Source organism: Macaca nemestrina, chromosome 12 (assembly GCF_043159975.1).
Source record: "Macaca nemestrina isolate mMacNem1 chromosome 12, mMacNem.hap1, whole genome shotgun sequence".
NCBI classification, from domain to species: domain Eukaryota; kingdom Metazoa; phylum Chordata; class Mammalia; order Primates; family Cercopithecidae; genus Macaca; species Macaca nemestrina.
The window spans coordinates 32,472,433-32,499,960 of NC_092136.1; the positions used below are offsets into that span (position 1 = coordinate 32,472,433).

Consider the following 27,528-nt stretch of genomic DNA (forward strand, 5'->3'; position numbering starts at 1 on the left):
CTGGGTGACAGAGTGAGACCCTGTCTTAAACAAAAAAAAAAAAAAAAGAAGAAGAATAATCTGGGAGCAAGGAGATCAGCCAAGCATGAAAGAGACAGGTGATGAGGACTTGGTCTAAAAAGTACTATTAGTTTGTACTGAAGGGAAATCAGATGGGGGTGGGGAAGGGAAAGTTGAACAGATTTCTTCCTTCCTTTCTTCTATGCATATTTCTTCTGCACCTATTAATTGATGTGTATGGTACTCAGTAAATGTATAGGACTAGGTAGATGATTAGATGTGGTCAGAGAAGGAAAGTATCAAAAATGATTTCTATTATTTCCAGCTCAGTCAACTGTGGATAGGGAGGGTATCCTCACTTTTAAAATCAAGGTCAAAGAATTAGAGGAAATTTCCAAAGAATTTAATTTATCAATATATCAAACTCAAGAACTTTTATAACTGATGGCCATTAATTTCGGTAAAAAACACATAGTATTGACTTTACCCTCTTAATTTTTTTTTTTTTTTTTTTTTGAGACAAAGGCTCGCTCTGTCACCAGGCTGGAGAGAAACTGCATGATCATGGCTCACTGCAGCCTCAAACTCCTGGGCCCAAGCAATTCCCCCTCCTCAGCCTCTCAAGTAGCATAGACCACAGGCATGTACCAACATGCTGGGCTAATTTTTTCTATTTTTTTTTTTGTAGAGACAGGGGTCTCCCTATGTTGCCCAGGCTGGCTGTTTAACTATTTTAAGTATACAGTTCAGTAGTGTTAACTATTTTTCATTTTCTTGTGTAGCAGATCTCTAGAACCTTTTTATCTTGCAAAACTGAAAGTCTGTATCTATCCCACAACTCCTTTTTTCCCCTCTCCCAACCTCTAGGAATCACAATTCTGTTTCCATGATTTTGACTATTCTATATATCTCCTATAAGTAGAATCATACAGTATTTATCTTTATGTTACTGGCTGATTTCACTTAGCATAATGTCCTCAAGGTTCATCCAGGCTGTAATATATGGCAAGATTTCCTTGTATTTATAAGTCTGAATAATATTCCATTGTATAGATATACTGTATTTTCTTTATCTGTTCATCTGTCAACGGGCATTTAGGCATTTTTGTAATTGTGAATAATGTAATTAATATGGGTATGCAAATATCTCTAGACCCTGTTTTCATATCTGTTGGATATATACCCAGAAGTGAGATTGCTGGATCATAAGGTAATTCTATGTTTAGTTTTTTGAGAAATATCCTTACTGTTTTTCATGGTGACTGAATCATTTTACATTGCCACCAGCAATGCACAAGTGTTCCAGTTTTTCCATACTCACCAACACTTATTTTCTTTATCTTTATACAATTTTTAAAAAGTATATAGAGTCTCACTGTGTTTCCCAGGCTGGTCTCAAATTCTTGGGCTCAAGTGATCCTCCCACGTCGACCTCCCAAAATGCTGGAATTACAGACATCAGCCACCACTCCCTCCCCTCCCTTCCCCTCCCCGTCCCATCCCTTCCCTTCCTGTGGCCATCCTAATGGGTGTGAGGTGATATCTTGTGATTTTGAATTGCATTTCTTTAATGGTTGGTGATGATGAGCATTAATCCATATGCTTGTTTATATTTATATATTTTTTTCAGAGAAATGTGTGTTCAGGTGCTTTGCTCATTTTTTAAATGGGCTACTTGTTTTTTTGTTTTTGAGTTGCAGGAGTTCTTTATGTATTCTGGATATTAACCTTTTATTAGATATATAATTTGTAATTATTTTCTTTAATTCTGTAGGTTGCCTTGCATTTTGTTCTTTCCTTTGGTATGCAGAAGTTTTTAAGTTTGATGTTGTCCCATGTATCTACTTTCACTTTCATTGCCTGTGCCTTTGGTGTCATATCCAAGAAATCATTGCCAAGTACAATGTCATGAAACTTTCCTCCTATATTTTCTTCTTCTAAGAGTTTTATAAATTTAGGTCTTATATTTAGGTATTTAATCCATTTTGAGATAAAATATATAGTGTAAGGTGAGGTTCCAACTTCAGACTTTCATGGGTGGATATTGTTCTATCAGCACCATTTGTTGAAGACACTGTCCTTTCCATATAGTGTGGTTGTGACACACTTGTCAAAAATCATTTGTGCAAAAGAACAGAAGAAAAACCAGTTGACCATATACATGAAGGATTATTTCTGGCGTTCTATCCTGTTCCATTGGTCTGTGCATTTGTCTTTATGTCAGCACCACACTGTTTTAACTACTATGGCATTGTAATGTGTTTTTAAGGGAGGAGACCACCCCTCATATTGTCTTATGCCCAATTTCTTCCTCCAAAGAAAGAAGAAGTAAAAACTAAAAGGCAGAAATGGAATCCACAGACAGGTAGCGCAGCACCACACCCTGGGCCTGGTAGTTAAAAATCAATCCCTGACCTAACTGCTTGTGTTATCTATAGATTTCAGACATTGTATGGAAAATCATTGTGAAAATCCCTGTCCTGTTCTGTTCCCTTCTGATTACCGGTGCATACAGCCCCCAGTCACGTACCCACTGCTTGCTCAATCAATCACGACCCTCTCATGCAGACCCCCTTAGAGTTGTAAGCCCTTAAAAGGGACAGGAATTGCTCACTCGGGGAGCTCGGTTTTTGAGGTGCGAGTCTTGCTGACCCTCCTGGCTGAATAAAGCCCTTCCTTCCTTTTTTTTGAGACGGAGTCTCGCTCTGTCGCCCAGGCTGGGGTGCAGTGGCCGGATCTCAGCTCACTGCAAGCTCCACCTCCCGGGTTTACGCCATTCTCCTGCCTCAGCCTCCCGAGTAGCTGGGACTACAGGCGCCGCCACCGCGCCTGGCTAGTTTTTTGTATTTTTTAGTAGAGACGGGGTTTCACCGGGGTGTTAGCCAGAATGGTCTCGATCTCCTGACCTCGTGATCCGCCCATCTCGGCCTCCCAAAGTGCTAGGATTACAGGCTTGAGCCACCGTGCCCGGCCACCCTTCCTTCTTTAACTTGGTGTCTGAGGGGTTTCGTCTGCAGCTCGTCCTGCTACATTTTGAACAGACTGCAATTTTGATAGGGTCATTACTTCTGGTATTTAGCAGATGATTTAATAGAAATTCATCTGGGGTCCTACTATCATTTACAGCAGCAGTCCCCAGCCTTTTTGGCAACAGGGACCAGTTTCATGGAAGACAGTCTTTCCACGGACCAGGAGTGGGGGTGATGGTTTTGGCATGAAACTATTCCACCTCAGATCATCAGGCATTAGTTAGATTCTCATAAGGAGCATAAAATTCTAGATCCTTTGCATGCGCAGTTCACAACAGGGTTCTGCTCCTATGAGACTCTAACGCCGTGGTTGATCTGACAGGAGGTGGAGCTCAGGCAGTAATGTGAGCAATGGGGAGTGGCTGTAAATATAGATGAAGTTTCACTTGCTTGCCAGCCGCTCACCTTGTGCTGTGTGGCCTGGTTGCTAACAGGCCACAGACTGGTACCGGTTCACGGCCTGGGGATTGGGGACTCCTGATTTACAGGATATTGAACTAATATTTCTCCTCGTGTTTAGAAAAGTAAGCTAATGTCTGGGTGCAATTGCTGGTGGTTGTAATCCCAGCACTTTGGGAGGCTAAGGTGGGTAGATCACTTGAGGTCAGGAGTTTGAGACCAGCCTGGCCAACATGGTAAAATGCTGTCACTACTAAAAATACAAAATTTAGCCGGACTTGGTGGCTAATGCCTGTAATTCCAGCTACTCAGGAGGCTGAGGCAGGAGAATCACTTGAACCTGGGAGGTGGAGGTTGCAGTGAGCCAGGATCATGCCGTTGCACTCCAGGCTGGGGGACAGAGAGAGAGACTTTGTCTCAAAAACAAACAAACAAAAACCTAACTTTTTTTTTTTTTAAGATGGAGTCTCACTGTGTCACTCAGGCTGGAGTCCAGTGGCACAATCTCGGCTCACTGCAACCTCTGCTTACCAGGTTCCTGCCTCAACCTCCCAAGTAGCTGCAGTTACAGGCACGCACCACCATACCCAGCCAATTTTTATATTTTTAGTAGAGACAAGGTTTCACCATGTTGATCAGGCTGATCTCAAACTCCTGAACTCAGGTGATCCACCTACCTCAGCCTCCCAAAGCGCTGGGATTACAGGCATGAGCCACCACGCATGGCCAAAAAAAAAGCTAACTTAAAATATATTTTGAAATAATGCTTGTTGGGCAAATGTGGAGAAATAAGAACCCTCACACATTGATGGTGGGAATGTAAAATAGTGTAGTCACTTTGGAAAACAGTTTGGCAGTTCCTCAAAAAATTAAACACAGTATATGACTTAGCAATTCTAGGCCAAGTTATATATTCAAGAGAATTGAACTTGTGGGTCGACCAGAACCTGATGATACGCAATTGTTCTTAGCAGCATTATTTATAATAGCTAAAAGGTAGAAGCAACCCAGATGTTCATGAACTGATGAATGGATAAACAAAATGTGATGTATCTATACAATGGAATATTATTTAGCCAGAGAAAGAAATGAAGTACTGATACAGCTATAACATGGGTGAATTCTGAAAATATTATATTAAGTAAAAGAAACCAGACCTAAAAGACAACACGTATTATGTGATTCCATTTATCCATTCATTTATATGAAATGTCTGCAATAGACAAATCCATAAAGATAGAAAGTAGACTGGAGGGAGAGGGAAATGGGTAATAACTACTAATGGATATGGGATTTCTTTTGGGGATGATACAAACGTTCTGGAATTAGATAGTGGTGATGGTTGCATAATCTTGCTAAAAACAACTGAATTGTATGCTTTATTTTATTTTATTTTTTGAGATAGGATCTCGCTTTGTCACCCAGGCTGGGGTGCAGTGGCATGATCACAGCTCATTGCAGGCTCAACCTCCCGAACTCAAGCGATTAGCTTAGCTTCCCAAGTAACGAGACTACAGGCACAGTCCACCATGCCCAGCGAATTTTTGTATTTTTTGTAGAGGCAGAGTTTTACCATGTTGCCCAGGCTGATCTGGAACTCCTGGCCTCAGGCAATCTGCCTACCTCAGCCTCCCAAAGTGCTGAGATTACAGGCTTGAGTCACCATGCTGGGCCTGAATTGTATACTTTAAAGGTGAATTTTATGATATATGAATTATGTCTTTTTTTTTTTTTTTTTTGAGACGGAGTCTCGCTCTGTCGCCCGGGCTGGAGTGCAGTGGCCGGATCTCAGCTCACTGCAAGCTCCGCCTTCCGGGTTTACGCCATTCTCCTGCCTCAGCCTCCCGAGTAGCTGGGACTACAGGCGCCCACCATCTCGCCCGGCTAGTTTTTTGTATTTTTTTTAGTAGAGACGGGGTTTCACCGGGTTAGCCAGGATGGTCTCGATCTCCTGACCTCGTGATCCGCCCGTCTCGGCCTCCCAAAGTGCTGGAATTACAGGCTTGAGCCACCGCGCCCGGCCATGAATTATGTCTTAATAAAAAACAGTAATTTATGAGACTCTTGTCTTAAAAGCGTATCATAACAACGTATAATGAAAACTTTGAAATAGGTGGTTAGTACGGTGATGAGAGATGACTTTGGGACGTATTTTTTGCAAAATTTTGATCCTCTTTATTTTGTTAAATAAGATTATATTTATATATAATTATATTATATATTATATAATGTTTATATAATGTATGTATTATATAATGTTTATATAATGTATATATTATATAATGCATGCATAATATAATGTGTATATATAATGTATGTATTATATATTATAGATATATGATGTATGTATTATATATCATATATAATATATAATGTATATATAATGTATGTATTGTATATTATATAATTGTGTGCTTGATATATAATGTATATATACATTATATATTATATATGTAATTATGTTGTAGATTATAATATATAATGTATATAAACATACCTTGATAATTATAATATATAATGTGTAATTATAATTATATGTATATAATGTATTATATAATATATAATGCATATATACATTATATATTATATATAATTGTATATATTATATACTATATAGTATATAATTTAAATATAATATATTTATATATAATATAATATATTTATATCATATATAATATAATATAATATGTAATTAATATCTATTAATTATGTTATTATATATTATATATCATATGTTATATATTATATATAATATATAATAATATAATAAATAGATTATATTTAAATAATATAATATATATAAATTATAATTTATATAAAATTTATTTATATATAAATATTGATATTTATATAAATTTATATAACTATATATAAATAAACTATATATAAATTATTAATATATAAATATGTAATATACAATTTAAAATATAATATATATTATATATGGTATATATTTAAATTATATATTATATGATACATTATATATAATATATAATTATATAATTAATTATTATAATTAATTATTTAATACTTATTAACAATAAATTAATTATATGATTACATTATGTAATTATAATTACACATTATATATTATAATTATCAAGGTATGTTTATCAGACTAATTGTTTAGCACCTAGTAAGTGCTTCTTTCTGTTGTATCTTAGATCCCCAGTTACTAAGAGGGCCCAGGATGGTGGCCTCTTTTACCTGGAGGAAAAGACGGCCTTAGTATCCAGAATAAATAATTTACATTTCCACTGCCAGTTAATAATCCATCTTGGCATATCTTCATCTTGGTTTTTATTGCTGCATCTCAAAAGCAAAGCACCTCATACATAGTGGGTACTTGATACACTAGGTAATGAGTTATAAATATACTTTCCAGTTAGCAAAAAAATAAAATTGTTATGACTAATTTGAGAGCTAATGTGTTTATAGACAATGAAGAAATAGTAAATTGCACTGACTTAGCTAATCATCTACTTTCTTAAATAAACACATATACACAGCACTTAGGGCATAAACATTAATAGCATATATAACTATATAAACAGTGGGTGGGTTGTCAACTTGTGACTGCAAAGTTCAGAACAGGCAGTTTTCAACCCAATGACAATCTTTTTTTAAAGAAGTGGATGCAATGTAGTTAGTAAATCAGTTTTCTATAGTCTCAATGTAAAATAAAAACCTAATCATGCCAACTAATGCTTAATTTCCAATCAAAGTAAGGAGGTTCTGTTGTTTTCTGATTTTTTTTTTTTTTTTTTTTGAGACAAAGTCTTGCTCTGTTGCCCAGGCTGGAGTGCAGTGGTGTGATCTCAGCTCACTGCAACCTCCGCCTCCTGGGTCAAAGTGATCCTCATGTCTCAGCTTCCGAGTAGCTGGGATTACCAGTGTGCGCACCACCATGCCCGGATAAGTTTTGTATTTTTAATAGAGACAGGGTTTCTCCATGTTTTCCAGACTGATCTTGAACTCCTGACCAAAGGTGATCCACCTGCCTCGGCCTCCCAAAGTGTTGGCATTACAGGCATGAGCCCCTGGGCCCAGCTGTTTTCCAATTTAAAATAAAAGCAGACTCTGTTTCTATTAAGTTTAATATTTATAAATACTACATGTAACAAGAAAAAAATAGAACTGAAAAGAAGGACCAAGGGACAATAAAAAGTAAAAGAAAAAAATGTATTTTCTGCTATTTTATATATAATGCCACCAAAAACATAATATAAATTTTAATTATTCTTTTTATTACATATAGAAACTATATTATTTATATTAATTTAATTATATATGTATTAGATATTATTTTTATCACATACAGAGATGGTGCAAAGACCCTTACAGTTATATAAAATATAGACCATTTCATTTTTTACATAATAACATACATTTTAAAACCATAGCAGCTGGAGATTGAGTTTCATCATGACATTGAGTGGAGCTCCACTGGCCCACTCTTCGGTGGAACTGGCAAAAATTATTTTTATTATTTATTTATTTGAGATAGGGTCTTCCTCTGTTGCCCAGCCTGGAGTGCAGTGACACAATTGTGGCTCACTGCAGCCTCAACCTCATGGGTTCACGTGATCCTTCTGCCTCAGCCTCCTGAATAGCTGGGACCACAAGAATGTGCTACTATGCTCCAAAAATTATTTCTAAATGACAACTACTTAAAGCTTCTGGAGATAGTCCTAAGGACAAACAACAAGTAAAGAAACATCTATTCAAGAAAATGTCTGGGCCAGGCATGGTGGCTCATGCCTATAATCCCAGGACTTTGGGACGCTGAGAATCGCTTGAGCCCAGGAGTTTAACACCAGCCCGGGCAACACAGGGAGACCTTGTCTCTACAAAAAATAAAAAAATAAAAAGTTAGCCAGGCGTGGTGGTGTATGCCTGTAGTCCCAGCTATTTGTGGGACTGAGTTGGGAGGATCACTTGAGCCCAGGAAGTTGAGGCTGCAGTAAGCTGTGATCACACCACTGCACTTCAGGCTGGGCGGCGGAGTGAGACCCTGTCTTGCAAAGAAAAAGAAAAGAAAATGTCCGAAAATTGGGTGAGAAAGGTGAGAGTTTGTATTGAACTAGACTACTCCTTTCCCCCTCCTCCCAGCTCAGCAAGGCAGGGATTCTACTCCAGACTGCTGCATCCAAGAACACAGGACTCATTGCCCCACAAGCTCCTACTGGGATAACTTTATTCCTGGGAAGAGCAGATTATCAACATTTCTCATTCAGCCTCCAACTACCTGTTGTGAGGCAAAGTCCTAGGTAAGCAGGGTTGAGAGGTAGGCACTCCCTTCTTCTGCTGAGCTCCCACTCATGTAACAGAGGCTCTACTCTTGAGTGTACATATTGCAAATATTGGGTTCCCTCATCATCTTTGCTCTGGCTTGTAAAGCAGTGGTTCCATGACAGGAGAGGAAAACTTAGAGGACCCTTGCTACTTCCTCCTCCCTTCAACTAGCACCTAGCCCCTAGAGGAGGGATGTCACTCAGTGAGAAGTTTGCTATGATCCCCATACCTGATTCCAGAGCCTGGGCTCAGGCAGCTCATAAGAATGATGATTACCAATCTTTTCAGAATGGAACTGTCTTCATTTGCAACAGAGCATGGAGAAGATCAAGGCTAGGGCATTCATGAGAACAGTGCAGGTTGTGGTGAAAGGCAATTGGAAAGAGATTTAAGATACAGGCTAAACTGTGGACTGCCTAGTTTTTAGATGAGAACAAGAAGAGAGCTGGGAGAAGCCCTCTTAGGGTCAGAACAAATATCAAGCATTGAAAGTATTCCTCAGAAACTATTTCTTCAAATGAGCCTTGATTGGATTAATTTATAGAACAGTTTATGCCCCAACCCATTGTTGAAATTGATAGAGCAATTACACAGTAATTAGTGGAGTTAACACCCAGATGTAGTCAGTGGAAGAGAGGCAGAGAGACCTGCCGAAGCAGCTGTCATCGTACAGTGACTGTGGACATACCCAAAACTGCACTTCCCTGAGGAGCTGCTCCAGAGGCTCAATACTGGAGGGAAGGGCAGAGAGGACTGCACTGAAATAACCCAGCCAGTGATAAACAAATAATCCAGTAGGAATGACAGTACCCAGGGTTATAACATATATATGCATACACACACACACGTAGATACATATTTCTAACATATATATGTGTACAACACGTATATACGGCTACAGTAATATATATGTAGCTACTATACATATAGTTACAATAATATCTAAAACGTCATTTCTAATGAAAACTTTTGAAGAATGCAGAAACAACAACAACAAAAAGAATAGTATGACTCATGCCTTGAGGAAAAGCTGGCAACAGAAGTTGTCTATGAGAATGACTCAATGTCAGATTTATCAGAAGAATACTTCAAATATAGTCATCGAACTAAAGGAAGCCATGATTAAAGAAGCAAAGGAAGGTATAGTGAGAGTATTTCTTCAAATAAAGGATATTAATAAGGAGATAGAAATTATTTTGAAAGAACCAAATGGAAATTCTGAAATTGAAAAATACAATAACTGAAAAAAAAAACCTTACAAGAGGGCTCACCACGACATTTGAGCTGATAGAAGAATGAATAAGTGAACTTGAAGATAGATCAATAGTGATTATGCAGCATGAAGAAAAACAGAGAAAAAAGAATTTTAAAAAATGAAGAAAGCCTTAGAGAAATATCAGATACTATTAAACACAGCAACATACATGTAATAGAAAGGAACAAAACATATTTGAAAAAATAAGGGAGAAAGCGTCCCAAATTAATTAATGATTAATAAAATAAAATCAATTTTATTTCCCAAAATAAAAATCTTACACAACTAGGAAGCTCAGTTAACTCCAAGCAGGATAAATAAAAAGAGATCCACAGATACATCATATTAAATATGCTGAAAGTCTTAGACGAGGAGAAAATCTTGAAAGCAGCAAGAGAAAAATGACTTGTTACTTCCAAGAAAAATTCAGTAAGATTAACAGCTGAATGCTCAACAGAAACAATTGAGGCCAGAAAGTAGTGAGACAATAATATATTCAAAGTACTCAAGAAAAAAAGTCAGCTGAGAATTCTATATCTAGAAAAGCCATCTTTCAAAAATGAAGGTGAAGTACTTTCTCACATAAACAAAAGCTGAGAAAAATTGTTGCTGGCAGACTTGCCTTACAAGAAATACTAAAGGAAGTTTTTCAGGCTGACATCAAATGATCTCAGATGATAATTCAAATTCACACCCCAAAATAAACAGTACCAGTAAAAGTAATTATATAATTTAAAAAGACAGTATAAATGCATATTTCCCTTTCTTCTGTTAAATGATTTAAACAGCAATTGTGTAATATGTATATAATGTATTCTTGGGCCTATAACATACAGAAATGTAATATATATGAATTATATTTGCCATTAATAGCAAAAGGAGATATGTGTGAACAAAGCTGCACTGGGCTAAGGAAATGACTACAGATGGTAAAGTAATAATTATAATAATGTATTGTTGGTTTGTTACATTGAGATGTAACATATATGTGACAGTAATATTACAAAAGTGGGGAAAATGAGTAGAGCTATATAACAGTAACATTTCTGTATATCACTAGAATAAAGCTTGTATAAATCTGAAACTGATTATGGCAAACTCTAGTGGAATCACTAAACACAAAAACTATAGTGAAAAAATAATGAAAGAAATTTACATGCTACATTAGAAAATATTTACTTAAGGTAAAAGAAAATAACAAGGAATAAAGGAAAAAAGACATGAGATTTAGGGAAAACAAAAAAAAGGAAGAAGCAAATATATCAATAATACCATTAAATGTGAATGGATTCAACATTCCAAAAAAAGATAGAGGTGGTCAAACTGAATAAAAAATATGATCAAACTATATTCTGTCTACTAGAGACAGATTAAAAATATAAATGTAGGCCGGGCGCGGTGGCTCAAGCCTGTAATCCCAGCACTTTGGGAGGCCGAGACGGGTGGATCACGAGGTCAGGAGATCGAGACCATCCTGGTGAACACAGTGAAACCCCGTCTCTACTAAAACTACAAAAAAACTAGCCGGGCGAGGTGGCGGGCGCCTATAGTCCCAGCTACTCGGGAGGCTGAGGCAGGAGAATGGCGTGAACCCGGGAGGCGGAGCTTGCAGTGAGCTGAGATCAGGCCACTGCACTCCAGCCTGGGCGACAGAGCGAGACTCCGTCTCAAAAAAAAAAAAAAAAAAAAAAAAAAATATATATATATATATATATAAATGTATTAAAAGTAAAAAGATGGACAAATATAGAAACAGCAACTACCAGAAAGCTGGAGTAGCTATATTGCTATAAGAAAAAATAGACTTTAAATCCAAAAAATGTCAGCTGGGCATGGTGGCTCATGGCTGTAATCCCAGTGCTTTGGGAGGCCAAGGCAGGAGGATTGCTTGACGTCAGGAGTTCCAGATCAGACTGGGCAACATAGTGAAATCCTGTCTCTCAAAAAAAAAAAAAAAAAAAAGAAAGAAATTGGCCAGGTGTGGTGGTATGTGCCTGTAATCCCAGCTACTCGGGAGGCTGAGGCAGGAGAATCACTTGCACCTGGGAGGTGGAGGTTGCAGTGAGCTGAGATTGCGCCATTGCATTCCAGCCTGGGCAACAAGAGCAAAACTCTGTCTCAAAAAGAAAGAAAAAAAAACCTGACAAAAATAAAAGAAAAAATAGACAGTTCAACAACATTAGTTGGAAACTTCAATACCCACTTTCTTTTTTTTTTTTTTCAAGAGACAGGGTCTTGCTGCATTGCCCAGGCTAGAGTGCAGTGGCATGATCATAGCTCATTGCTCCCACTTTCAATAATGGATAGAACAACTAGACAGAATATCTATAAGTACATAGAGTTGGACAATACTATATCCAACTATCCTAATAGATGTTTATAGAACACTCTGTCCAACAATAGAATATATGTCTTATCAAGTCCACATGGTTCTTCAGGATATTCTAGGCCATAAAAGAAACCTGAATGCATTTAAATGGAGAGAAGTAATTTAAAGCACGTTCTGTGACCAAAATGGAATACAATTAGAAATGTATAGCAGGAAAATACTTGGTACGCTCATAAATATGTGAAATGTGAAAATTAAACAACAAACTCCTAAATAACCTATGGATCCAAGAGGAAATGAAAAGGAAAGTCAGAAAATACTCCGAGAAAATGAAAATGAAAAATGAACACACCCAAACTTTTGGGATGTTGGTAAAGCAGTGCTTAGAGGAAAAGTTATAATATAGTATTAAATACCTATACTAAAAAAGATCTCAAGTCAGGCACAGTGGCTCACACTTGTAATCCCAGCACTCTGGGAAGCCAAGGCAAGAGGATCACTTGAGGCCAAGAATTCAAGACCAACCTGGGCAACATAGCAAGACCCTGTCTCTATAGAAAAAAGTCACTGGGGCCAGGCGCTGTGGCTCACGACTATAATCCTAGCAATTTGGGACGCCAAGGTAGGCAGATCTGTTGAGGCCGGGATCTCAAGACCAGCCTGGCCAACATGGCAAAACCTTGTCTCTACTAAAAATACAAAAATTAGCTGCTCATGGTGGCACAAACCTGTAATTCCAGCTACTTGGGAGGCTGAGGCACAAGAATCGCTTGAACCTGGGATGCTGAAGTTGCAGTGAGCCAAGATTGTAGCACTGCACTCCGGCCTGGGCAATAGAGTGAGACTCTGTCTCAAAAAAAAAAAAAAAAAAAAAAAACAAAACTCCCTGGGCGTGGTGACACACACCTGTAGTCTTAGCTACTTGGGAGGCTGAGTTGGAAGTATCACTCGAGCCAGGGATTTTGAGGCTGCAGTGAGCTATGATCGAACCACTGTAACCCAGCCTGGAAGACAGAGGAAAACCTCATCTCTTAAAAAAAAACAAAACAAAATCTCAAATCTTCTACCCTAAGACACATGAAAAAGAACAGCAAAGACTGGGTGTGGTGGCTCACACTTACAATTCTAGCACTTTGGGAGGTCAATGTGGACAGATCACTTGAGCTCCAGTTTGAGACCAGCCTGGGCAACATGGCAAAACCCCATCTATATAAAAAATACAAAAATAAGCCAAGTATGGTGGCATATGCCTGTAATCCCAGGTACTTAGGAGGCTGAGGTGGGAGGTTGCAGTTAGCTGAGATCGTGCCACTGCACTCTAGCCTGGGCAACAGAGCCAGACCCTGTCTCAAAAAAAAAAAAAAAAAAAAAAAAAAAAAGAGCAGGAAATTAAATCAATAACAAGCAAAGAGAAGGAAGTAATAGATTGGAAATTAATGAAACATAACAGAATAGAAAAGCAATGGAGAAAATCAGTGAATCTAAAAGCTGGTTCCTTGGAATACCCAGGCTGTGATATTTTGTTATGGCAGCCCTAGCAAACAATGCAGATGAAATGGACAAATTTTTAGAAAGTCACAAATTATGGAAACTGACTTAAGAAGAATAGACTGAATATACATAAATATTCAATAAATCTGCATAGACCTACAACAAGCAAATATATTGAATTAGTAATGAAAAGACTACTTACAAAGACAAGTCCAGGCCCAGAGGGCTTCACTGCTGAATTATACCAAACATTTAAAGGAAAATTAATACCAGTTCCTCACAAATTTCTTCCAAAAGATAGAAGACAAAGGAATACTTCCAAACTCTTTTTTTATGAAGGCAGTTTACTCTGATAGCAAAACTAGACAAAGATGTCACAAGAAAAAAAAATACAGACTAATATCTCTTAGGAATATGAATGCAAAAATTCTAAAAACATAATAGCAAACTGAATCCAACAACATGAAAAAATTATACGTTATGATATCCCAGAAAATGCAAGGTTGATTTAACATTAAAAAAACAATTAATAGGCCAGGTGTAGTGGCTCATGCCTATAATCCCAACACTTTGGGAGGGCAAGACGAGAGGATCACTTGAGCCCAGGAGTTGGAGGTTGCAGTGAGCTATGACTGCACCACTGCACTCCAGCCTGGGTGACAGAGCAAGACCCTGTCTCTAAACAAAAACAAAAGCAAAAACCAATTAATATATCAATAAGATAAAAAACAAAAATCACACTATCATCCCAATAGATGCAGAAAAAGCATTTGACAAAATCCAATACTTTTGTAATAAAAAAAACACTCAACAAATTAGAAATAGAAGGGGGACAGGTAGTTCACGCCTGTAATCCCAACACTTTGGGAGACCGAGGTGGGAGGATCACTTCATCTCAGGAGTTTGAAGCCAGACTGGGCAACATAGGGAGACCCCTGTCTCTGCAAGTATTATGCTGGTACAAAAGTAATTGCGGGTTTTGCATTTGACAAAATGCGAAAAGCCAGTTAATATATCTAATAAAAATCTAACAACAAAAAAAAAATTTGCTGGGTGTGGTGACATACACCTGTGGTCCCAGCTACTCATGGGGCTGAGGTGGGAGAACTGCTTGAGCCAGGGAGGTTGAGGTTACAGTCAGCTGTGATCACACCCCTGCACTCAGCCTGGGTGACAAAGTGAGACACTGTCTCAGAAAAAAAAAAAAGAAGGGAACTTCCTCAACCTGATAAAGGGCATCTACAAAAAGCCCAAAACATAATGTCATACCTAATGGTGAAAGACTGGATGCTTTCCACCTAAGATCAGAAACAAGGCAAGGGTATCTGCCTTCACCACTTTACCACTGTCCTGGATGTTCTAGCTAGGTGATTAGACAAGAAGATAAAGTAAAAGGCACACAGATTGGAAAGGAAGAAGTAAACCTATTTGTATTTCCAATGACATGATCTAATATATAATATCCTAAGAAATCTTGACCAGGAGTGGTGGCTTATGCCTGTAATCTCAGCACTTTGGGAGGCTGAGGCAGGTGGATCACTTGAGGTCAGGAGTTTGAGACCAGCCTGGCCAACATGATGAGACCCCGTCTCTACTAAAAATACAAAAATTAGCTGGGCATGATGGTGCGCACTTGTAGTCCCAGCTGCTCGGGAGGCTGAGGCAGGAGAATCGCTTGAACCCAGGGGGCGGATGTTGCAGTGAGCCAAGATCACACCACTGTACTCCAGCCTGGGCAAGAGAGTAAGACTCTGTCTCAAACAGAACAAAACAAACCCTTAAAAAACTATTACAACTAAGAAGAAATTTCAGGGAGATTGCAGGGTAAAAGATCACATGGTTTATTTTTCTTGAATGAGCTTTGATAATTTCTGTTCAAGGGATTTATCAATTTCATTCAAATTGTCAAATTTACTGGCATAAAATTTATACTTTCTAATGTGGTTTAAATAGTATAAATGTCCCCATAAGCACTGCTCTAGCTACATTTGACACAGTTTGACGTTATCTTTTCATTTAAATACAGTTGAAATGTTTTCTACTTTCTTTTATTATTTTCTTCTTTGATCAGAGGTTAATTTGTTTAATTTACTAGTATTTGGGGGATTTTCCAGCTATTTGTCTTTTTTTGTTTTTTGAAACAATCTCACTCTGTGGTCCAGGCGGCAGTGCAGTGGCATGATCTCAGCTCACTGCAACCTCCACCTCCCGAGTTCAAGTGATTTTTGTGCCTCAGCCCCCTGAGTAGCTGGGATTACAGGCGCGTGCTACCATGTTCGGCTAGTTTTTGTATTTTTAGTAGAGATAGGGTTTCTCTATGTTGGCCAGGCTGGTCTCAAACTTCTGATCTCAAGTGATCCGCCCACCTCGGCCTCCCAAAGTGCTCTGATTACAGAGGTGAGCTACCACACCCAGGCATAGTTTTCTGGTATTGTATAATATAATTTAATTTTACTGTGGTCAGAGACTGAACATAGTCTTGCATGATTTGAATCCACTAAAATTTATTAAATTTTGTTTTATGACCCAGAATATGATCCATATTGGTAAAACATTCTGTGTGTACTTGAAAAGAATGTCTTCTGCTGTTGTTGGGCATAGCATATTATAAACATCAATTAGGTCAAGGTAGTTGATAGTGTTATTCAAGTCATCTAAATCCTTAATGATATTCTGCCTACTTGTTCTGTCAGTTATTGAGAGGGATATTGAAATACCCATCTATAGTTGTAGGTTTGTTATTTTCCCCTTTCTATTTATTTATTTATTTTGAGACGGAGTTTCGCTCTTATCGCCCAGGCTGGACAATGATGTGATCTCGTCTCACTGCAACCACTGCCTCCCGGGTTCAAGCAATTCTCCTGCCTCAGCCTCCCAAGTAGCTGGGATTACAGGTGTGTGCCACCATGCCTGGCTAATTTTTGTACTTTTAGTAGAGATGGGGTTTTGCCATGTTGGTCCGGCTGGTCTCAAACTTCTGACCTCAGGTGATCCGCCCGCCTCAACCTTCTAAAGTGCTGGGATTACAGGCATGAGCCACTGTGCTCGGCCATTTTCTTCTTTCATTTATATCAGTTTTTGCTTCGTGAATTTTGGAGCTCTGTTACTAAGTTTTCTTGATGCACTGGCCCCATTATCATTATGAAATGACTCTCTTTAATCCTGGTAGTAGGATTAGGATTAATGTAACACATTATCACAAATGTGGTGGCTTAAACAACAGAGATTTCTTCTCTTACAGTTCTGGAGGCTAGAGGTCTAAAATCAAGGTGTCCGCAGTGTCACACTCCCTCCAAAGGCTCTAGGGGAGAATCTTTCCTTGCCTCTCCCAGTTTCTGGTGGCTCCAGGTGTTTCTTGGCTTGTGGCTGCACAACTCTGGTCTCTGCCTGTGCCTTCACGCCACCTTCTCCTCTGCATTTCTTCTTCTCGTCTCTGTTTTATGCGGACACTTGTCATTAGAGTTAGGATCCACTTACTAGGATAATTGAGGAAGATCTCATTTCAGGATTCTTAATTATATCTGCAAAAAAACCTATTTCCAACTAAGGTCACGTTTATAAATTCTGGGGATTAGGATGTGGACATATGTTTGTGGGGGCCATCCTTCAACCCACTATGTATAGTATATATTTTTTTCATCTCTTTTAAGTATTTATATCTTCTTAGTAAAGTAGGTTTCTTGTAGGCTGCACGAAGTTTTTTAAAAATCTAATTTGACAAAGGCTGGGCACGGGGCTTATGTCTGTAATTCCAGAACTTTGGGAGGCCAAGGCAGATGGATCACCTGAGACCAGCCTGGCCAACATGGTGAAACCCCATCTCTACTAAAAATACAAAAGTTAGCCAGGTATGATGGCAGGTGCCTGTAATCCCAGCTACTCAGGAGGCTGAGGCAGGAGAAACGCTTGAACTTGGGAGGCAGAGTTTGCCGTGAGCCACAGCACTCCAGCCTGGGCGACAGAGTGAGACTCTGTCTCAAAAAAAAAAACAAAAAAAAAAACGTCTAATTTGACAATCTCTGCCTTTAGTTTTTTGTATTTAAAAGTAAACATTGTATATATTTAAGGTATACAACATGATGTTTTGATATATGTATACATTGTGGCTAAATCAAGCTATTGAACATATGCATTGTCTCAAATACCATTTTTCCTGATGAGAACACTTAAAATCTACTCTTAGCAATTTTCTTTCTTTTTCTTTTTTTTTGAGACACGGTCTCACTCTGGCTATCCAGGCTGGAGTGCTGGAGTGCTGGAGTGCTGGAGTGCTGGAGTGCAGTGGCACAACTGTGGCTCACTGTAGCCTCAACTTCCTGGGCTCAGGTGATTCTCCCACCTCAGCCTCCCAAGTAGCTGGGACTATAGGCACACACCACCATGCCTAGCTAATTTTTTGCATTTTGGTAGAGACAGGGTTTCACCATGCTGCCCAGGCTGGTCTTGAACCCCTGGACTCAAGCAATCTGCCCGCCTCAGCCTCTCGAAGTGCTGGGATTACAGGCCTAAGCCACTGTACCCGGCCTATTTTCAAGTATTTATTGTTAATAACTATAGTCACCATGATTACAATAGATCTCTTGAACTTATTCCTCCTGTTTTACTGAAATTTTATGTCCTCTGACCAAAATCTCTCCAATCCCTTCACTCCCAGCCTCTAGCAACCACCATTTTACTCTCTGCATCCAAGAGTTTAGCTTTTTCCAATTCCACTTATTAGTGAGATCATGGAGTAATTGTTTTTCTGTGCCTGGCTTATTTTACTTAACATAATGTCCTCCAGGTTTGTCTGTGTTGTCAAAAATGACAAGACTTCCTTTTTTAAGGGTAAATAACATTCCACCATGTGCATATGCCACATTTTCCTTATCCATTCATTTGTTGATGGACACCTAAGTTGATTCCATATCTTCACTATTGTGAATAATGCTGCAATGAACATAGGAATGCAGATAACTCCTCAACATACTGATTTCATTTCCTTTGGATATAATCCCAATAGTGGGATTGCTGGGTCATATGATAGTTGTATTTTTCCTTTTTTTTTCTTTTGAGACCAAGTCTCGCTCTGTCACCCAGGCTGGAGTGCAATGGTGTGGTCTCAGTTCACTGCAACCTCTGCCATCCGGGTTCAAGCGATTCTCATGCCTCAGCCTCCTGAGAAGCTGGGAATACAGGTGCACACCACCACACCTGGCTAATTTTTGTATTTTTAGTAGAGACGGGGTTTCACCATGTTGGCCAGGCTAGTCTTGAACTCCTGACCTCAAGTGATCCACCTGCCTTGGCCTCCCAAAGTGCTGGGATTACAGGTGTGTGCTACTGCGCCCGGCCTGCATTTTTAATTTTTTGAAAAACCTCCATATTGTTTTCCATAATTGCTGTACTAATTTATATTCTTACCAAGTGTATGAGGGTTCCCTTTTTTTTTTCTTTGTTTTTTTTTTTGTTTTTAAGACAGAGTTTCGCTTTTTTTGCCCAGGCTGGAGTGCAATAGCATGATCTAGGCTTACTGCCACCTCCGCCTCCCGGGTTCAAGTGATTCTCCTGCCTCAGCCTTCCGAGTAGCTGGGATTACATGTGTGGGCCACCAAGCCCAGCTAATTTTGTGTTTTTAGTAGAGACAGGGTTTCACCATGTTAGCCAGGCTGGTCTTGAACTCCTGACCTCAGGTGATCCACCCACCTCAGCTTCTCAAAGTGCTGGAATTACAGGCATGAGCCACCACACCTGACCAATGCTGATCATTTTTCTATATACCTGCTGGTCATTTGTATGTCTTCAGAGAAATGTTTACTTAGATCCTTTGTCCTTTTAAGAATTGAGTTGTTTTCTTACTACTGATTTGTTTCCCTTAAGATTACTGTCCTGTGCTGCACATTGTTCAATGTTTGAAAACAATTTTCACTTCTTTTGTCCTCACTTTTAAATGAAGCAGAAAGATATATCTGGCCCTGTTAGTCCATGATGGTTCAAAGTAGAAGTTTCCATTAGCGTTTTGGCCTTTATCCTAACAACAATAGGTAGCATTGATGGATTTCCAGTGGGACTCACATGATCAGAGTTGTTTGAAAATCAGACTGCTTTGTTGAGAATGGACTGAAGGAAAGCAGTTGGGAAGAGGGAGGCAGCAGTTCAGAGATTATTATAGTAGTCCTGGCATGAGATGATGGTGGTTTGGACCAAAAAGAAGACAGAGGAGAGAGATAGGAAAAGGTAAGATTTATTTAGGAACTGACAGAATACAATTCCCTTTGTGAAGTTCAAAGAATATTGCTCAGTGGCAAAGTCTCTACTACTGGTCTTTATTGTCTGTGCTAAAAGTTATCTGTGAACATCTGAAAATCCTACAGCAGAAGAGAAGAGTATAAATAAATGATGTTCTTGCTTCTGGATAGACTAGAGAGAATTTTAAGCCAATCAGTGATGACTGTCTGCAAGGCTTTCACCTTTTCTGTGCTGTAGCTGACACTTGTCAGTGGTTGTTATGGACTGCATGTTTGTGTACTCCTGCTATTCTTATATTGAAGCCCTAACCCCCAGTGTGATAGTATTTATTTATTTATTTATTTAGAGACTGAGTCTTGCTGTGTTGCCCAGGCTGGTATGCAGTGGTGCCATCTCGGCTGACTACAACCTCTGCCTCTTGGGTTCAAGTGATTCTCTTGCCTCTCAGCCTCTCAAGTACCTGGGACTACAGGTGCCCGCCACCACGCCCAGCTGATTTTTGTATTTTTAGTAGAGATAGGGTTTCACTATGTTGGTCAGGTTGGTCTCTTAACTTCTGACCTCAAGTGATCCTCCTGCCTCAGCCTCCCAAAGTGCTGGGATTACAGGTGTGAGCAACCCTGTCCAGCCCCAATGTGATAGTATTTAGAGATACTTTTGAGAGGTAATTAGAGTTTGTTGAGGTCATGAGGATGGGGATCTATTATGGGAATAGTTCCCTTATAAGAAGATACACCAGAGGACTTGCCATCTCTCTGCCATGTGAGGGCTGTTTGCCAGCAACTGACTCTGCCAGCCTTGATTTGGGATTTTTAGGCTCCAGAATTATGAGAAAATAAATTTCTGTTGTTTAAGCCACCCAGTCTATGGCCTGAGGAGACAAAAATAGTGAGGCTCTCAGCTATAGCAGTCACAGCGATGGCTTTTCTTTTTTTTTTTTTTTTTTTTTTTTGAGACAGGGTCTCGCTCATTCAGGCTGGAGTGCAGTGGCATGATCATAGCTCACTGCAGCCCTAATGTCTCGGACTCAAGTGATCCTCTTGCCTTAGCCTCCCAAATAGCACCATCACACCCAGCTAATTTTTAAAATTTTTAGTAGAGACAAGGTCTTGCCCTGTTACCAGACTGGTCTTGAACTCCTGGGCTCAAGCAATCTATCCACCTTGGCCTCCCAAAGTGCCGGGATTACAGGTATGAGCCACCATGCTGGCGGACTTATATTTCTCATTTGGATGGCAGAATATTTGTTCATGAACAGTACGGGCACAGTTAAAGCAAGTTTTTGTTTTGTAGTGCCTTTAAAAGGTGCTTTAATGTGTAATCTTTTTGATAGTGGATTGTTTGCAAACTCCTGTGATGATGTTAATGCATTCACGTTAGTGTCGACTATGAAAAACCCTAACTTCCTGACTTCTACTTAAGTCAAATATTATCTTATAATAAACTCAATGGAGGACTGACATTATAAAGATCTACTAAGTGACCCACAAATGGTTCTTAAGTCATTGATAAAGTCTAAGTAAACAAGGTTAATTTTAAAACTTCATTCGAAAGCCAGGTTCTTTCTGTTAGCCTGTTGCTAGTGTTTTGAATTCTGTTGCTTCACTGCTTCAAGATACCTGCTCTCTGATGATAGCCCATTCACTTCCATGGATTAAATAGAAATTCAAAATACAAATTAGGAGAATGGACTCTGGTATGTTGTGAAGTAAGCAGAGTGAGGAGACTTAGAGAGTGATATGAAAATAATTGGTACTGTAAGAGAGGTGCTTTCTCTTAAAGACAGAAAGGGAGGCTGGCTATTGGCTTACGCCTATAATCCCAGCACTTTGGGAGGCCAAGGCGGGCAGATCACGAGGTCAAGAGATCGAGACCATCCTGGCCAACATGGTGAAACCCTGTCTCTACTAAAAATACAAAAATTAGCCGGGGGTGGTGGCAGGCGCCTGTAATCCTAGCTACTCTGAAGGCTGAGACAGGAGAATCACTTGAACCCAGGAGGCGGAGATTGCAGTGAGCCGAGATTGTGCCACTGCACTCCGGCCTGGCGACAGAGCGAGACTCCCTCTGGGGAAAAAAAAAAAAAAAAAAAGAAGAAGAAAAGGAAAGCAGGGAATGTACCACTGACAACAGGGTATTTTGACCTATTTTAAGAGGCCAGCTTGAACACTTTAAACTGATTCCAAGTAAACTCTCATTTATATATTCACCCATCTATGTTACACATACCTATTAAGTACCTATGGAGTGAAATACTTTGTGCTGTTGGAGATATAAAAATGAAGACTATGTGCATACAGACCCTAAGCATTTCAAAATTGACTGGCGACACTATGTTTCTAATTAATTTTACAGTAGTGTCACAAGATGAACTAGATGGCTAAGGTGTGTGTGTATGTGTAAAATAGCTTTTAATGGTTTTGAAATAAATCTTGTAAGATAGTGAAAAATGTAGTAAGACCTTTCCATTCTTACTATTCTGCTGCTCTGATCTTCTGGTGCTGCTGAGCCTCTTTGCATTTCTGTCAACATTCCAGTCTATCTAGAATCAAAGAATACTGATAGCTTTAAAAGACTGTTTCTTACTTCACTTTCAGGATGAGAAAACGGATTCAGATTAGGTTTCGCGTGGCATGCCTGAGGATCGAGCCAGTTTAGTGGCAAAACTGGAGCAGAAACCATTCTCCTGAAAACAAACTAAGCATTATGCCTTCTTCGTCAGCCAGCTCTGTTAAGTCTTCCTAACCGCTGAGGTTCAGCTAATCATTATTGTTTCCACGAAGTCTTCCCTTACCCTCAAGTAGATGAACTCCTCCTACCAGAGTGTTTAGTTCATGAGTGCATCTCACAGAAACTTTGTTTCTTCAAGACAGTGTTGCCCAGCTTGAGTGCAGTGGTGAATCATAGCTCACTGCAACCTTGAACTTGGGCTCAAGCAATCCTCCTGCCTCAGCTTCCTGAGTGTGACACCACCTCAGGCTAAAAAAAATTTTTTTGACAGTACTTTCTTCCCCAGTTATTCTATTGGAGAATCTCAAGCCCCAGATAGAGGAATGTATGTCCCGGTCCCTGAGCTCTTTCTGCATATGAGGGTAAAATGTAAAAAATGATAGCTACTGCATTTCAGTCTTTCATAAAATATCAGCAATTTTTGTTGGTGTAGTCATTTTCTTCTGAAGTTGCAATTCTCCTAAAGTTGTGTCTTTATTACAAAATCCAATGAATACTTTCCTGTTTTTAACCTTTTTAATATTCCCTGTGACTTTTTTCATATGTCCAATTATTTGCCAAATGTTTAATGAAAATATACTATGTTCCAGACAGTGCATGAGATGATGGGGATGCAGTAGTGAGCAAAACTCGTAAATCCTATTATCAGAGGATAGGAGCCAGCAGCAAAGAAAGTCCAGCAGTCACACAACCACAACAAAGCATCAAACATGCTCTTGCTGGAAGAACCAAGGGCACTTGATCTGGTCCATTGGATTAAACCCTAATCTGGGCCGGGAACAGTGGTTCACAAGTATAATCCTAGCACTTTGGGAGGCCAAGGCAGGAAGATCTCTTAAAGCCAGGGGTTGGAGACCAGCCTGGGCAACAAAGAGAGACTCCGTCTCTAAAAAAAATTTGTAAATTAGCTGGGTGCAGTGGTGTGTGCTTGTAATCCCAGCTACTCAGGAAGCTAAGGCAGGATTGCTTGAGCCCAGGAGTTCAAGGCTGCAGTGAGCTGTGATGGTGCCACTACCCTCCAGCCTGGGTGACAGAGCTGAGACCCTATCTCAAAACAAGGGAACAAACAAACAAAAAAACCTAATCTGGTTCAGTAGAAGTGAAGTTAAAGTGAAATCTGAAGACTGAGACGTGAAGAAGACTAATTCAACAGGAGGAACAGGAAGGACTGGAGGCAAGGAAAAAACCATATACTTTAGGGAATTTAGATGCCCTCAGGCCTGGGCCACCATGGGTGGGAAGGCAGGCAGGTGAAAGGTATTCCTGGATGTGGTTTTAGAAAAGCTTTTCTACTATGCCCTTTATTTTTTAATCTATGTCTTAAATTATTTTTGTTGTTGCCTTATTCTAAATACTTTAAGGAGTAAAATTAAAAGAAAATCTATACTTTAGGTGAAAATAGTAAACTTTACCCACAGGTAAATTATACGCAAGACACAATATTTTTGTAAAGCAATATCTTGACTCCTGATTAACATCATAAAATAGATAAGGTTTAACAATAGACCAATTGGTAATGGTATCTTCCTTTAATTTGAAACCAGTCAGCTCTAAATTATTCATCCTACCTAAAGAAGAGATATATACATAACCTAAAATGATCAATAACCCAGATCATTTTTGACTTCACTTCAGAACGTGCTTTTTAATTTACACATTGGTATGCCAAATTTAGGAATTCACTTAAAGCTATGCCACAGAAAAGGAACAACCCATAGTACCAAATCTTGTAACCCATCCCATATTGAACTGAAAGCATGTTTTAGGCCAGTATCAAGACATAGTATGGCCAGGTGCAGTGGCTCATGCCTGTAATCCCAGCACTTTGGAGGCCCAGGTATGTGGATCACTGGAGTCCAGGAGTTTCAGACCAGCCTAGGCAACATGGTGAAGCCGCATCTCTACAAAAACTACAAAAATTAGCACGGCGTGGTGGTGCATGCCTGTAGTCCCAGCTACTTGAGTCTGAGGTGGGAGGATCCCTTGAGCCCAGGAGGTGGAAGCTGCAGTGAGCAGTGATCGCACCACTGAACTCCAGCCTGGGTAAGAGAGGGAGACCCCACACCACCTTAAAAAAAGGCTCAGTGGAGAGTAGTTTATATCTCTTTCTTTACACTTTTCCATATTGTTTTGAGTTTTTAAAAAACAAGCCATGAGTAGCTTTACTATTTTTCGAGTAAAAAAATATTTCTATTTGGAAAACCAAAGAGTAGAAGTAACCTTTTTCACTTCTTCCTAGAGAAGGTTCAGGTTGAGTTTATAGAGTGTGTCTGAGACAAAGTACGGTAAAACAAAACCAGACAGCAGGCCGGGCGCAATGATTCACGCCTGTAATCCCAGCACTTTGGGAGGTTGAGGCAAGGGGATCACTTGAAGCCAGAAGTTTGAGACCAGCCTGGGCAGCATGATGAAACCCTGTCTCTACCAAAAATACAAAAATTAGCCAGGCGTGGTGGCTCATACCTATAATCCCAGCTACTTGAGAGGCTGAGGCTGCAGTGAGCTGAGATGGTGCCACTGCACTCCAGACTGGGCAACAGAGCAAGGCTCTGTCACAAAAACAAAACAAAACAAAACAAAAAAACAGTAACAAAAAATTAACAGAGCAGTGTAGTATATGTGCTGTCATTCAGGTTTATATAGAGCACTCGAATAATGACTATTTTCTAAAGTATTTTGTGGAAAGTACTAAAATGAACAGCAATTTCAACAACCAATGGAGAATAAAACAGATGTTACAGAAGTAAAAAAAAATTTTTTTCACAGACTTTACTGAGATGATAAATATTTGATACAGATCACTTGTTACATTAAATATTCATTTTCTAACTGTATAAAGGCATGAAGATTCACTGCATTTACAATCCAAACTACAAGATAGCAAGCACATTGACAGTATCTTCACTTGAAATACTTAATATGCTAAAAATATTATATGAAGATTAAGGCAGAATCTAATTCAGAAAATCAACTCACTAGTCCAGTCAGGACACGTTTTTGTTTTTTTAACTTACTCAACAGAGATGACAGAAATAGCTTGATATTATCAATTACTTCTAGTTATGGACTATTTTCAGATAAAACTAGAAAGATATAAGTTAACAGATTTATACATCAATGGATTGATACCTTTTTTTTTTTTTTTTGATGGAATCTTGCTCTGTCACCAGGCAGGAGTGTAGTGGCGCGATCTTGGCTTACTGCAACCTCTGACTCCCTGGTTCAAATGATTCTCCTGCCTCAGCCTCCTGCGTAGCTGGGATTACAGGCACGCGCCACCACGCCCAGCTAATTTTTGTATTTTTAGTAAAGATGGGGTTTCACCATGTTGGCCAGAACAGTCTCGATCTCCTTGGCCTCCCTAAGTGCTGGAATTACAGGTGTGAGCCACTGTGCCCGGCAGATTTTTAACTCTTTATAGGTGGAAAAGGACTAAAAGTTATATCTTAAAACAGAAACTCTTAAATATGGTCTGCTATTGTTAGCTAAAGATGCAAAGTTCATCAAATACTAACTTAAAATAATCTGAGAAAATAATGGGTGGGCCCTATACCATTTGTAACTAATAACTGTTTAGTTTGTATGAGGAATCTGTAACATGATGATGATTTTGGCTATATGATACCTGTTTTCAATTCTTAAAAAAACAAACAACAAAAAAACCCTCAAACATTTTGATTTTCTTGTTTAAAAAAATTGTTTTCATTTTAATGATCTGAGTTAGTAACAAACAAATGTACAAAATTGTCTTTCACATTTCCATACATTGTGTTATGGACCAAAATGAAAATGCTGGACTACAAATGCAGGTTTCTTTATATCATTAACTTCAAATATTGTCACTTATAAATAAAGGTGATTTGCTAACACATGCATTTGTGAACACAGATGCCAAAAATTATACATGTAAGTTAACGCACAACCAAGAGTACACACTGTTCATTTGTGCAGTTATGCGTCAAATGCAACTGACACAGAAGCAGTTATCCTGGGATATTTTACTCTATATGAAAAGCATCTTGGAGAAATAGATTGAAATACAGTTTAAAACAAAAATTGTATTCTACAAATACAATAAAATTTGCAACTTGCACATCTGAAGCAACATTTGAGAGAGCTGCTTCAATAACCCTGCTGTTATATTGGTTTTACAGGTATATCTCCAAAGTCATGGGTTGGGATATAGCTGCTTTAAAGAAAATAAATATGTATATTAAAAGGAAAATTACACTTTAAAAATGTGAAGAAAGCTTTGAAAACAATCTTAATGCATGAGTCCATCTACATATTTTCAAGTTTTAGAAACAAAGAAATTTAGAATTTTCAAAGTAATCTGAAAACTTTCTAAGCCATTTTAAAATAAGACTTTTTCCCCCATCTTTCCAATGCTTCCTATTTGATAGTGTAATACAGAAATGGGCAGTTTCTAGTGTCAACTTACTGTGCTAATTCATAAATCATTACACATTTATGACTGAGAGGTCAAGTAAGTGGAAACTGGGTTATAATGAAAATGACAAGGGGGCCCTTCAGCAGGCACTCATCTGAACTAGTAATAAACACCAACACAAACTGATTTTTTATATTAAATTTTTTTTAGATCTCTAAAGGTAGGAAAATCCAGTCTTTCTTAAAAATACTTTCCTGGGTTGTGGCAACATGTGCTTTACCTCTTTAACTCTACCTAAAACCTAAAGTTATTTCTATATTATAAATTTCAAACTCCCTGGCAAGGAATGTAAATGCTAACCAGCTAGGTATTTATAGTCATG

General features: G+C 38.8%; 1 long non-coding RNA gene across 2 annotated transcripts in view; it reads left to right on the forward strand.

Annotated features, from left to right (window-relative positions):
• Positions 1-23,176, forward strand: part of LOC105471519 (uncharacterized) — a 45,468-nt gene extending 22,292 nt beyond the window's left edge. For both annotated transcript variants that reach the window (XR_011610702.1, XR_981190.3), the window contains exon 4: positions 22,624-23,176. This is a non-coding gene — a long non-coding RNA (uncharacterized lncRNA). The remainder of the gene's footprint in view (positions 1-22,623) is intronic.
• Positions 23,177-27,528: the final 4,352 nt, after the last annotated feature.